The 12,527-nt window shown below is 43.6% G+C and overlaps 1 protein-coding gene across 5 annotated transcripts in view; it reads right to left on the reverse strand.

Annotated features, from left to right (window-relative positions):
• Positions 1-12,527, reverse strand: part of DIP2B (disco interacting protein 2 homolog B) — a 230,844-nt gene that overhangs the window by 145,208 nt on the left and 73,109 nt on the right. The window lies entirely within an intron of this gene.

Genomic DNA, 12,527 nt, shown 5'->3' on the forward strand with positions numbered 1-12,527 from the left:
ATTATTCAGCTTTACTGACACTGTAAGTAACTAAGACACAGAAGGAAAGAAACCATGTTGGAGAAAATGACTGGAGTTCTGACATCACAGAGGCACAAAGAAATTCCACCCTGAGGGCAGAAGAGGGAAGGTTGGGAGTAAAAGGGGAGAAGGGAGGAGCCCTTCAGTACATTTCCAGGAGGCCAGGTGCCAGAGGCCACTTATTTCATTCCTCTCTCATTTTTACTTTGCTCCATCTGGTGATTTTTCTTCTGTGAATAAATAAATATTACAACATAAATCAATACACAGCCTTTTGGTTAATATATTCAATTGTCACAAAGAAAGGAAAAAAACATACATGAGCAACACAGATGCAACATTCTCAATGGCCACATTAAGCAGAACTGTGGTGTACTTGATGTTTTCTGATAATAAAACCTGACCAATTTACTCTCCAGCCCTAAATATATTCACCGATACATAAAGGGATAGGTACTTACTAGCTGTGTGTACTACAAGCTTGTTAACCTGCATTTCCAGGGCTAGCACAGTTTTACTCTCATTAGAGCCAACAGCTGCCAAAGTGTTATTCCTTTTAGACCTTGAACCCAAGCTCTGTGATAACTGATGCAGCCAATTTAATTTAATGGCACTATGAAAATAATTTTTTTTAACATATCAAGTTATTCAAAGTAGAGCTCCTCCCTCTCAATAAGAGAAAAATGTCAAAAGAATTACAAAAGAAACCAGACGAATTACATGACGGCTAAACCTGAAAGGTGGGAGAATCCCCTGGAGGTCCAGTGGTTAGGACTTAGCACTTTCCCTGGTCAGGGAACTAAGATCCTGAAAGCTGCAAAGAAAAAAAAAAAAAAGGTGAAGGGTGGGTCACCAATTCTGAAAGACAAGCCCTTAAAGGAGTACGTCAAGGCTGTATATTGTTTCCCTGCTTATTTAACTTATATGCAGAGTACATCATGAGAAACGATGGGCTGGAGGAAGCACAAGCTGGAATCAAGATTGCTGGGAGAAACATCAATGACACCACCCTTATGGCAGAAAGTGAAGAGGAACTAAAGAGCCTCTTGATGAAAGTGAAAGAGAAGAGTGAAAAAGTTGGTTTAAAGCTCAACATTCAGGAAACTAAGATCATGGCATCCAGTCCCATCACTTCATGGCAAATAGATGGGGAAACAGTAGAAAACAGTGGCTGACTTTATTTTTCTGGGCTCCAAAATCACTGCAGATGGTGATTGCAGCCATGAAATTAAAAGACGCTTACTCCTTGGAAGGAAAGTTATAACCAACCTAGACAGCATATTCAAAAGCAGAGACATTACTTTGTCAACAAAGCCCCATCTAGTCAAGGCTATGATTTTTCCAGTAGTCATGTATGGATGTGAGAGTTGGACTATAAAGAAAGCTGAGTGCAGAAGAATTGATGCTTTTGAACTGTGGTGCTGGAGAAGACTCTTGGGAGTCCCTTGGACTGCAAGGAGATCCAACCAGTCCATCCTAAAGGAAGTCAGTCCTGAATATTCACTGGAAGGACTGATGCTGAAGCTGAAACTCCAATACTCTGGCTACCTGATGCAAAGAACTGACTCACTAGAAAAGACCCTGATTCTGGGAAAGACTGAAGGCAGGAGAAGGGGACAACAGAGGATGTGATGGTTGGATGGCATCACCAACTCAATGGACATGAGTTGGAGTAAATCTGGGAGTTGGTGATGGACAGGGAGGCCTGGCGTGCAGTCCATGGGGTCACAAAGAGCAGGACATGAACCGAACCGAATATCATCTAAAAACCAGCCAGGCAAAATAAAAACATCAAAGCATCTAAATTGATACAAGACCAAGATAGACAAAACATTCAATCATATATCAAACAATGGTGGTGGTGGTTTAGCAGCTAAGTTGTGTCCTTTTGCAACCCCATAGACTATAACCCGCCAGGCTATTCTGTCCATGGACTTCTCCAGGCAAGAATACTGGAGTGGGTAGCCATTTCCTTCTCCAGGGGATCATCGCGACCTAGGAATCAAACCCGGGTCTCCTGCATTGCAGGCAGATTCTTTACCGGCTGAGCTACAAGGAAAATACCTATTAATGTATGTTATATTTGAGCTGGGCTAAACTTTTAAAATACATTAATTTTAGTATTTCTAATGTACTTTTCTGGTTTGAGAGTTAATGTTGAGTTCTTGGATTAATAATCTGATGACTTCACACTTACTGTAAAACCTTTTCATTGAGTAAATATGAATTTCAATCTATTTGGTTCTGCGCTCTAATTATTAAGGCAGTAGAGAAGGGTTGGTTAAATAGATAAACGTGCTTAATCATGTCTGACTCTCTGCGTCTCCATGGAGGATCAGAGGGTGCCAGGCTCCTCTGTCCGTGGAATTATCCAGGCAAGAATACTGGAATGGGTTATTTCCTATTCCCGGAGATCTTCCTGACTCAGGGATGGAACCTGAGTCTCTTGCAACTCCTGCATTGGTAGGCAGATTCTTTACCACTAGCGCCACTTGGGAAGGGTTGGAATCCAGCAGCTCAAGAGTTGAAACAAAGGGGTGTGTTCCTAACAGGAACTACTGATTTTCCTGATACTGCCTACACAACATCTCCATTTGTGGCCTTAGGTGATTCACTGATCTCTGATAGGTTCTTTTTCATATGCAAAATGGGTGGTGTCATTTGTAAGACTGGTGGTTTAGTCATTCAGTCCTGTCTGACTTGCTACTCCACAGACTGTAGGCCCCCCTAACATATCTTTAATGATAGCTGCTCCTTTGGGTTTACCATAAAGTCAATGTGTTCTACATTTCTAGAAGACTAAATTCAGCTCTGGTCTTACCAGGACAATAAGTCTAAAGCTATACATAAGTTCTAATTAGTGTATGAGTGTTAATTTCAGCAAGAGTAGAAAGGTTGAGAAAGATTGTAGGAAAAGCATAAAACTCAAGTTTTAGCTCAGACTGAAATTCAGTTACCTGCTAAAGAGAAAAAAAGTAAAAGATTTAAAATAACACACACCAGATGGAAAAACAAAAAGATCAATATAATAAAATCTTAGAATAGCTTCAGGTTCAACAATTAGGCATTAAGTTCAGCCAGCAGCATCTGGCCAAGCCTTTGTGGAGAAATGAGACAAATGATTAAGTTCCTACTATTTGAAAAGGAATTTCCTATGTGGGCTCTGGTGCATAAACAGACTAAAATTTTATAACATTAAAATATGATTAATCTATACATTTATATTAAAGCCTAAATTCCTATTAAAGGGGGGAAAAAAAGCTTTCACTGGAAATGATCACAGTAATGATTCTCCAGAAACAGGTACTGTAACAATTACCCCAGTGAGTCACTCCTTGGCCCACAGCTGTGAACCTCAGTCATTTCTCCAGTGGGGGCGACAAACGTCACCTTTCCTTCCTTCAAGAGAAGGAAAGTGAAAGTGAAGTCGCTGAGTCGTGGCCGACTCTTTGCGACCCCATGGACTGTAGCCTACCAGGCTCCTCCCTCCATGGGATTTTCCAGGCAGGAATACTGGAGTGGGTTGCCATTTCCTTCTCTAGGGGATCTTCCCAACCTAGGGATCGAACCTGGGTCTCCTGCATTGTAGGCAGACACTTTACCGTCTGAGCTACCAGGAAAGCCCCCAGGACATTACTCTATCTCCTCCAGCACCTTACTTGCTTGCACCAGTTGCAAGTCAGGAAAAAGAAAGAAAGCAGCATGAGAATCTCAGAAAATAATTACTCCTGGTTAGCACATATTTCAGTGTTAAATCACTCAACTGTCCTGATGGTGTTAAATCACTCAATTGTTTAAAATTTAGGGAACAGGAAGAATCCTCCTCTGGCCCAGAAGAGCCCCTGTTCGCCTGGATCTACAGATACCATCACTACTCACCAACCTCACACCCTTTGCACTTCCTCCAATACATCAATTCTGTAGGACCCCCGCCCCCACCAACTATTTCCTGTGCCCAGGAACACACCTTCCCTAGACTTTCTCATAAACAGACTTCCTCTCATCATTTCAGGTCTCAGCTCAAATTATCACATCTTCAGAAACAATGTTTCTCATCATTCTAGAAAAAATGGAAGTCTGTTACCCCCCAGCTTTATCTTATGTTATGGCAATTACTTGCTAAGAAGTTCAGCCATTTTAAGTCAACCAGCTGGACTATCACAATTTTAAATTAACAGACATGTAGCAGTCACTTCACTCAGTCAAACGACTTCAAAACTCCTCAGCCTTTAACAGAAATAATACAAATTCTGAACATTAAGAGATTTTTCCCTGATATGTTACTTCACGTCACCAGTCCCCACTCCACCCTCCACACTTACAATGTTCTACAGAAACAGACACAAAATCCAGATGGACAGCAGGGGCCAGACACATAGAACCCAGCAGCTGGGTTAAAGGATGGGATTCTCGTCGGGATGGTCTTGTTACGGGCGCCTGTTCTCCACAACTCAGGGAATAGAAAGGTGCCTCATTCAGGCAGCATTACTTTAAAAAGCTCCTCCTGACCTTCAGTAAGGAAGCAACTCTGAGCCTTGTTAAGCACACTACAGCAGAAGCACCGACACCAACAGAACTTCTCAAGCTACTCTGTGCGCATGCTCCGCGATGCCTGCCTCTGCTGCCCCACGGACTGCAGCCCACCCGGGTCCTCTGTCCACGAGACTTTCCAGGCAAGAATGCTGGCGGGGCTTGTCACTGCCTTCTCCAAACCCGCATCTCTTGCACTGGCAGGTGGACTTTCTACCGCTGCATCACCTGGGAACATCGACCAATGTATTATTTCAAGGTTAGTCTTCTCTCTTTGCAGGGGGAGGGTCTGGGTAACTGAACATTTATGCCTAGCTTTGCTTTCATTCGTCAGTATTCTATAGCTACCAAAATAAAGTCTAAGGCCAGAGATTACATTTTTATAAACGTCGATGGTCCCAAGAGACAATTTTTCTTCCAAATTTCTTTCCCATACCTTGTTTTCAAACACAACTAGGACCGAGTTTAAAGTATAGTACAACTTGTTTTTCTACTCTCTGATGGACCTCAAAAGAGAAATGTAGGCAGAACACTTGCAATATCTGATTAAGGAAACAGAAAACTTAAAAGAATCTGTACGCAGAGCAGAAGAGAGAAGCACAGGTGGCAGGCAAAGTTTATGTGTATTTCCAGCTTTCAAAAATGAAGTGGAAAAGCTTCAAAAGTATTTTTAGGGTTGCTGCTTCCACATAAGACCTCCAAGCATAGGGGACACTAAGGAGAGGAAGAAAATCTGAAAACAGAGACTAGGACTGAACTAGTGCAACCGTACTGGCAACTTCCTATGTGACACGAATCACTTCTAAGCACTCTATTACTTAAAATAATAAGATGGTAGTCTTATTTTGGACAGAATCTAACAAACTGTCCCATGAAAAATATTCCTTTCTCGTCAAAGATACATCCATAACCTCTAATAGAAAAGACATCCGAAAGAAGTGGTGGTCAAAAGGTAACTTTAATTATTATTATCTTTTTTGAAAGCAAACTTTTTTTTTTTAGTGAAGAAAAGAAAAAGAGGGAGAAAATTTACGGAAAATTTCAGAACAGAAGAAAGGTGCCAAGACGCAGAGGAAGACAAACATGGGGAATAAGGAACAAAGGGCCTCGTGGGAGAGACCAAGAATTGGTGGACAGCCTGAATCACTTTGTCTTCATGTCAAGGATGAAGAGGGGAGAGCTGGTACTGGGGGCACTGGAGTCTGGGGAGCAGAGTCAAGTGTGAGCTGTGAGGAGGTCCACACTCCCCTAGGTCAGGCACCCCTTTCCCGCTGCGGTCCCAAATCCCAGGGAATCCCCGGCCAAGGTTCTGATGGTCTTGGTGGGAGAGGGAAGAGGGGACAGAGGTACCCACCAAGTCATAAGAGTAAAGTGTGTAAAAAGTCATTTTAATTAACTAGTCATCATGTAAATATTTTAATAAAGTCCATAGAGCAAGTGAAGGGTGAAACAAGAGGGTGGCCTAAAGACTAGGCGTCAATAACAGAACATCCACAGAATCTGAAAGGACAAGGAAACACATATTAAATTATCATGCTGTACATACTATACGTGAGTATGAGGACAGAAAAAGGGTACGAGAAGAGACAAGGAGCTTCGACACTGTGTCAAGCTCCAATTTTATCTGCAAGTCAACTGGCTTGACATATTTCCAACTGGTGGAAGAAAGACACCTTCCTAAGGTGCACACGTTTGAAAGCAATGTGGCTGCATCTGGAAAACAGAGAGACCGAGGAGCAGGCCAGCTTCAGTCTTACCCGATGTGTGCTACTCACTCCTATCACACCTCTGACCTGTGGCTCAAAATCCAAAGATGCAGAAGATATACATACAGTGAAAACACCGTTCCCTCTCCTGTTTTCCAGTCAAGTTCGTTCCTGAGAATCTGTCCAAAGATGCACACACTACAAGCAAAAGTACATTTTCACATGGGCAAATTTTGATATAGATGTTTATATTGTTTTTTGAAAAGCAGTCTTTGTTCTAACTAAACTCACTAGCATCACACATATCCATACACTTCAACTTTTCTATGAGGCTGACTTCAAGACTTTTTTTGGGGGTGGGGAGGGCAAGCAGTCTGGCTTGTGGGATCTTAGTTCCTCGACCAAGATTGACCCTGGGGCCCTTGGCAGTGACAGGGCAGAGTCCTAACCACTGGACCACCAGGGAACTCCCAAAGACGTTTTAAGTATCAAGAGAAGTGGGCTTCCCTGATGTCTCACACTAAAGAATCTGTCTGCAATGCAGGAGACCAGGGTTCGATCGCTGGGCCAGGAAGATCCCCTGAAGAAAGGCATGGCTACCCACTCCAGTATTCTTGCCTGGAGAAGTCTATGGACAGAGGAGCCTGGCGGGCTACAGTCCAAGGGGTTCCAAAGAGTCGGACACAACTAAGCAGCCAACATTTTCACTTCACTTTCATCAAGAGAAGTGGTAGAGTGAAAGTGCTGGGTTATGAAGTCCGGGTTCTCGCCTCAATTCTGTGTACGTTTGGGAAAGTCCCACCATTTCTTCAGCGCTCTCCCTTATCTCTGTGGCCACCTCTTGAGTCCAGGTCACCTTCAGCTCCTGCCTGGACCTGCCCATTCCCTCCACATCCTCCAAAATAACCCCCTCTCTCTCTTGCCTCCTCCAGGCCATTCTACTCAGGGCTGCAGCCGACATAACTTTAAGTGCAAATCTTGGTTTTATGTGAACACTGAACTCTCGTGCAGTCTTTTCACCATTTCGGTGAAACCAGGCATAGAACACATCCACAGCGTCCACAGTGAAGCTGGCAGTCTTCAGAGCTCCCTTCCTGAGCTGGATTCCTTCACTCAACACATGAAAAGACTGGAGCCCACAGAGACAAAGTAGGTAGGCCACATCCTGAATGCCACGTGGTTCCCACAATGCCATGATTATGTGGAAATCTAAAGGTCATCCACCCACTGATGAGTATTTACCAAAGGTCAGGCACTGTGCTAGCTTTCAGGAACTTTGGTGAAGAGGTGAGACCTCTGACTTCTTAGAGCTTATGTTTCTAGATACCGTTCTAGAAAAGCAGCACACACCTGAGAAGGTGTTCTCTCACTTCACTGGAACCCCTGTCAATATGTCTCCTCTTCCCATCACTGTCTAGAACACCATCCCTCACTTCACTCCACCTGCTTCATCTGTCTACACAGCACGGATCACCAACAGAATATGATATATTTGTGCTTCATCTGCTTGCCCACTAGCTGGAAGCTTCCTGAGCATATCTACCTTGCTCACTGCTATCTACCCCGTGCCTAGAACAGTGTCAAGCACAGAGGAGGCACTCCATAAATATTTGCTGGAAAAAAACAGGTAACATGACAAGAAGAGACGGAGATGGGCAAGCAGCCACTTTGGGAAGGGTGATCAGAAAAGGGCTGTCAGACAAGGTGACATTTAAGCTGCAGCCTGAAGAACAGTAAGGAGAAGAGTCGGGAACAGATCAGTCTATGGAGAAGGAACAGTGAGTGTCAGGGCCCTGGGGCATGAGAGATCCCAGTGTGAAAGGGGCAACTTTGCCCTGCATAGTGAGGGAGGGGAAAGCAGTAGCCCAAGCTGGAGAAGCAGGCAGGACCCTGAAGGCTATGCTAAGGAGTCAATAGTTTATCCTATATGAAATGCCATCATTAAGAACTAAGCAAGGAGTTACATGATATGGTTGTGTTTTTCCCAGAGCACTGTACCTCCTGTGAGCAGAACAGTATATAGGAGACAAAAATGAAAGCAGAAGGACCAATTAGAAACTCAAGCAGTTTTCCAGTTGAGAAATGACAGTAATTTAATGGTGAAGTATAGACAAAGAGAAGTGAAGATACTTGAGATATGTGTAAGGTAGAATTGATAAGACGTGCTGATGGGCTGGACGGAGACAGGGAAGATACAAGATGATTTCCAAGTTACTGACTTGTGCAATTGGGTGTATCAGGATCTACCAACTGAAATGAAAAAGGGTTGAGGGGGGAAAGCCAGAACTTTCTTTTGTACCAATGAAGCCTGAGTCAGAGGTTCCTGATCTCCAGGTGGAACTCAGAGAACAGGTCAGGGCTGCAGCTACATGCTCAGGAGTCATCAGCATAAAGATGACATTTAAAGCCACGGGAGTAAGTGAAATGACCAAGGGGAAAGAGTACAAATAAAGAGAAGTGAGGCCCAAAACTGAGCCTGGAGGCATTCCAGCACTTAGAGGTCACGCAGAGCACGGAGGCAGTAAGAGAGAAGGAGAAGGACTGGTCTATGAGACAGAAAGAAAACAACTGGATTCCATCACAGAGGACCTGGGGGCTCTTGGCAAGAATGGTTTCAGTGAAGTAGTGAGGAACGGAGCCAGTACTGAGTGGTTCAAGGAGTGAATGGAAGAGAAAAAAGGTAGAAGAAAGAATAGACAACTCTTTTGAAAGGTTTAACTGTGAAGGGGAGAAAAAAATGGGCCGCTAGAAATCAAGAGAGATGACTTTAACAAGGGACAGTTTCTTTCTACAGACGGGGAGCGCCAGAGCCTATCTGTACACTAACAGGGATGCTCCAGCAGACAGGGGCAGCCTGAAGACGCGAGGGGCGGGGAGGGGGCCAGAGAAGCAGCAAGGGCCCCGGGAAGGAGGCGGGGCACTCGGAGCAGAGGGAAGCACTGCGATGCGGGGGGAGCGTCAGGAGGCGAAAACAAGCGCTCGTTCCATTATACCCAACGGAGGGAAATGAGAGAAGAGTGGCCCACTGCCAAACAAAAACCTCTGGATGAGGAGGAGGGCGTCCTTCTAGACAGATTCTTATATTCTCAGGCAAGCACCAAACAAAGCCATCAGCTGAGAGAACAGAAGTCTGTAAGGTCTGAGGGAAAGGTATGAAGCACTCTTCTTAGAACCTGAGAAAGCAAACTTAAAACTGGGCTTCCTGACAGTGATGAGTCCCATTTCAGACTGTGGTTATGTCAACATGGAATTTCAGGTAAGGCTTCCCGTACATGGTCAATACTTCCTTCAATCAAGGTTGTTATGCAAATTTATACCAAGAACTAGGTTTGTAATATCATCTTGGGAAATCACTGATCTAATATAAGTAAATGTCCCCTCTCCCACCAAAACAGAATATTACAGACTCTCTACACATTCCCAGGATTTCAATCAATCATCAGATCATCAGCATCTTTAAAAAAAAGAGATCAGACAACAAACCAAATAGAAAAAAAAATTACATAATCAGAGGAAATGTGACCACAGACTATCTTACATATTTCTAGATTAAAATGCATACTGATACTTGATATGCTTTAAAATAATTGAAGAGGGCAAGAGAAAGTACGTAAGGATATAGACAAAATTAGACTGGCCATGTGAAAGTAACTGTTAACCAAATATTGCTATATTTTAGATCAGTCCTGGGTGTTCTTTGGAAGGAATGATGCTGAAGCTGAAACTCCAGTACTTTGGCCACCTCATGCGAAGAGTTGACTCATTGGAAAAGACTCTGATGCTGGGAGGGATTGGGGGCAGGAGGAGAAGGGGACAACAGAGGATGAGATGGCTGGATGGCATCACGGACTCGATGGACATGAGTCTGAGTGAACTCTGGCAGTTAGTGATGGACAGGGAGGCCTGGCGTGCTGCAATTCATGGGGTCGCAAAGAGTCAGACACAACTGAGTGACTCAACTGAACTGAACCCAATATTTACTTTATGTTTCCAATATAAATTAATATTCCCCAATATTTCATAATTTTTTTCATTTACAAAATTCTAGGTTGCTTCCTTAACAACTAACTCATCAGGAAAGGAAGCCCTTATCCTTCCAAACAAAATTCACTTCATTTGAAAAATAACCCTCTCCCTTGCCTGTTTTGTAGGATCAAGCTGGCCTCACTGACCATGCATCTTACTGCGTGAGGCCTGCCCAGGTCCCCCAGTGCAGTCTGAGACAAGGGGGCACTACTGCCCAACTCAGGGGGTTCGGATGCAGGCTGGCTGGCTCCCACACTAAGCTCTGCCTCTATCACTATTAAAGGTAACATGTGAGCCTCAAAAATGAAGAGAAAAAGAAAAAAGTAAACTCAAAGTGATCAACTTTTCTTTCCTTCCTCAACAAACGTCTGATCTCCAGAGCTCTTGGAACCACCACATCAAACAAGCTCACCTTCATTAACTTCTCTTTTAGCAAAAAAAGTAAAGGGCTGGGACATGTCCAGGGGTTAAGACTATGTGCTTCCAATGCAGGGGGTCAGGACTGATCCCTGGTCAGGAGGAGGGGGAGGCAGAGGAGGAGAAGGGAGAAAAGGAAGCAGGGAGGAAGAAAAGAAAGGACTGAGACGAGAGCACCCTTGCTGGTGGGAGTGGAGTGGACAGTCCTCTGTGCTTCCCAGAGGCCCCTGCTGCCTTGGTCAGATTAATTTATACCAGAAGCAGCTTTTAAAGACACGTAACCACTGTGGTGAATGTGGGTAGCAAATGAATGCTACTGAGGAGAAATCAGCACTGAGTAATGCCCCTCCTGAGAAAAAAGGTAGATCATATTTCTCTGATTCTACTACACAGCTCTCCTCCATCCGTTCCCACATCTCTTTCCCCTACCAACCCCTTCTAAAACCAAACTTGTGGCAAATAAAATGAACTGGACACCATATGACTGGAAAGAGCCAAAATTTTAAGGACATCACTGCTCCGGTTCTACCTTGCCCATCGGAGGGTTACCTGACTGGTTTCACCGACAGAACTGGTTGCCCAGGAGGGTGGATGTTATCTCTGAGAGCCACAAAGACCATCTTCTCTTTGCAGCAGCTATTCTAAATGTTTCTTAGTTTATGAATACGTATCTGTTTCAGTGGTTTCCAAGTCTGGAATTTTACAGGAATTTCTAGAAGAGTTCTTTTAAGATTTGGCTGGGGCCCATAAACCTGTATTTTTTAAAAAGTCATCAGGTAGTTGCACTTACTCAGGCTTAGAAACAAATGATGTATTATGAGCTGAGGTACAAACATAAGTCATATTCAAAAGAGAAACCCACCTCTAAAAGCTTTAATTATTCTGAACATAACCAAAATATTTTCTCTAAATAAAACTACAATTCTAGACAATATGCAAAGTAAAATCAAACTGTTAATTCGGAAATAAATAAATAAATAAAAAGTTAAATTACAAGGAAGGACTAAAGTACAGGCTTCTAAGACTGGTCTTGCTGACATATCGGACTGGATGATTCTGAGGTGTTAGAGGCTATGCATTGTTGGCTAGTCCTATCAACCGAATATAATTTCAGTGAAAATCTTACTGTAACAATAGAATGACTGATTTTGCTGAAATGAAGGCCAGCTCTCTATCCACTAGATGCCAGGAGCATCCCTCCAAGTTGTGACAATCGAAAATGCCTCTAGACACTGTCAAACATCCACTGCGGGGCAAAATCACCCTAGTTCAGGACTACTGGATTAAAGTAAGTAAAGTCGCTCAGTTGTGTCCGACTCTTTGTGACCCCATGGACTGTAGCCTACCAGGCTCCTCCCTCCATGGGATTCTCCAGGCAAGAGTACTGGAGTGGGTTGCCATTTCCTTCTCCAGGGGATCTTCCCAACCTAGGGATCGAACCTGGGTCTCCCGCATTCCAGGCAGACGCTTTAACCTCTGAGCCACCAGGGAAGCCCACTGGATTAAAGGAACCGGATTAAAAATTAGAAGGAAAAAAGAAAAAAAAAAGGCTAAAATAGATTGAAGATACAGCAAAATAAATTGTCTTCAGAATATAAAGCAGTAGCATGAAGCACACTCTTACTGGCTATTTTTATTAAAAACAAAACTAAAGGAAACGGACTTAAGTTTCACAAGGGAGCATCGAGAGTACTCAAAAGGAAAAACCTCTTAACTCCTAAGTTTTATTACAGCCAGGAAATCTGGAGACCCCTTCCTGGAGATAATTAGAATGAAAAGGCTGTGATATGACTCAGAAGCTTTGGGACTAGAGAGTGTAGGTCTGAG

The sequence above is a fragment of the Ovis aries genome, chromosome 3 (assembly GCF_016772045.2).
Source record: "Ovis aries strain OAR_USU_Benz2616 breed Rambouillet chromosome 3, ARS-UI_Ramb_v3.0, whole genome shotgun sequence".
In the NCBI taxonomy this organism is placed as follows: Eukaryota; Metazoa; Chordata; class Mammalia; order Artiodactyla; family Bovidae; genus Ovis; species Ovis aries.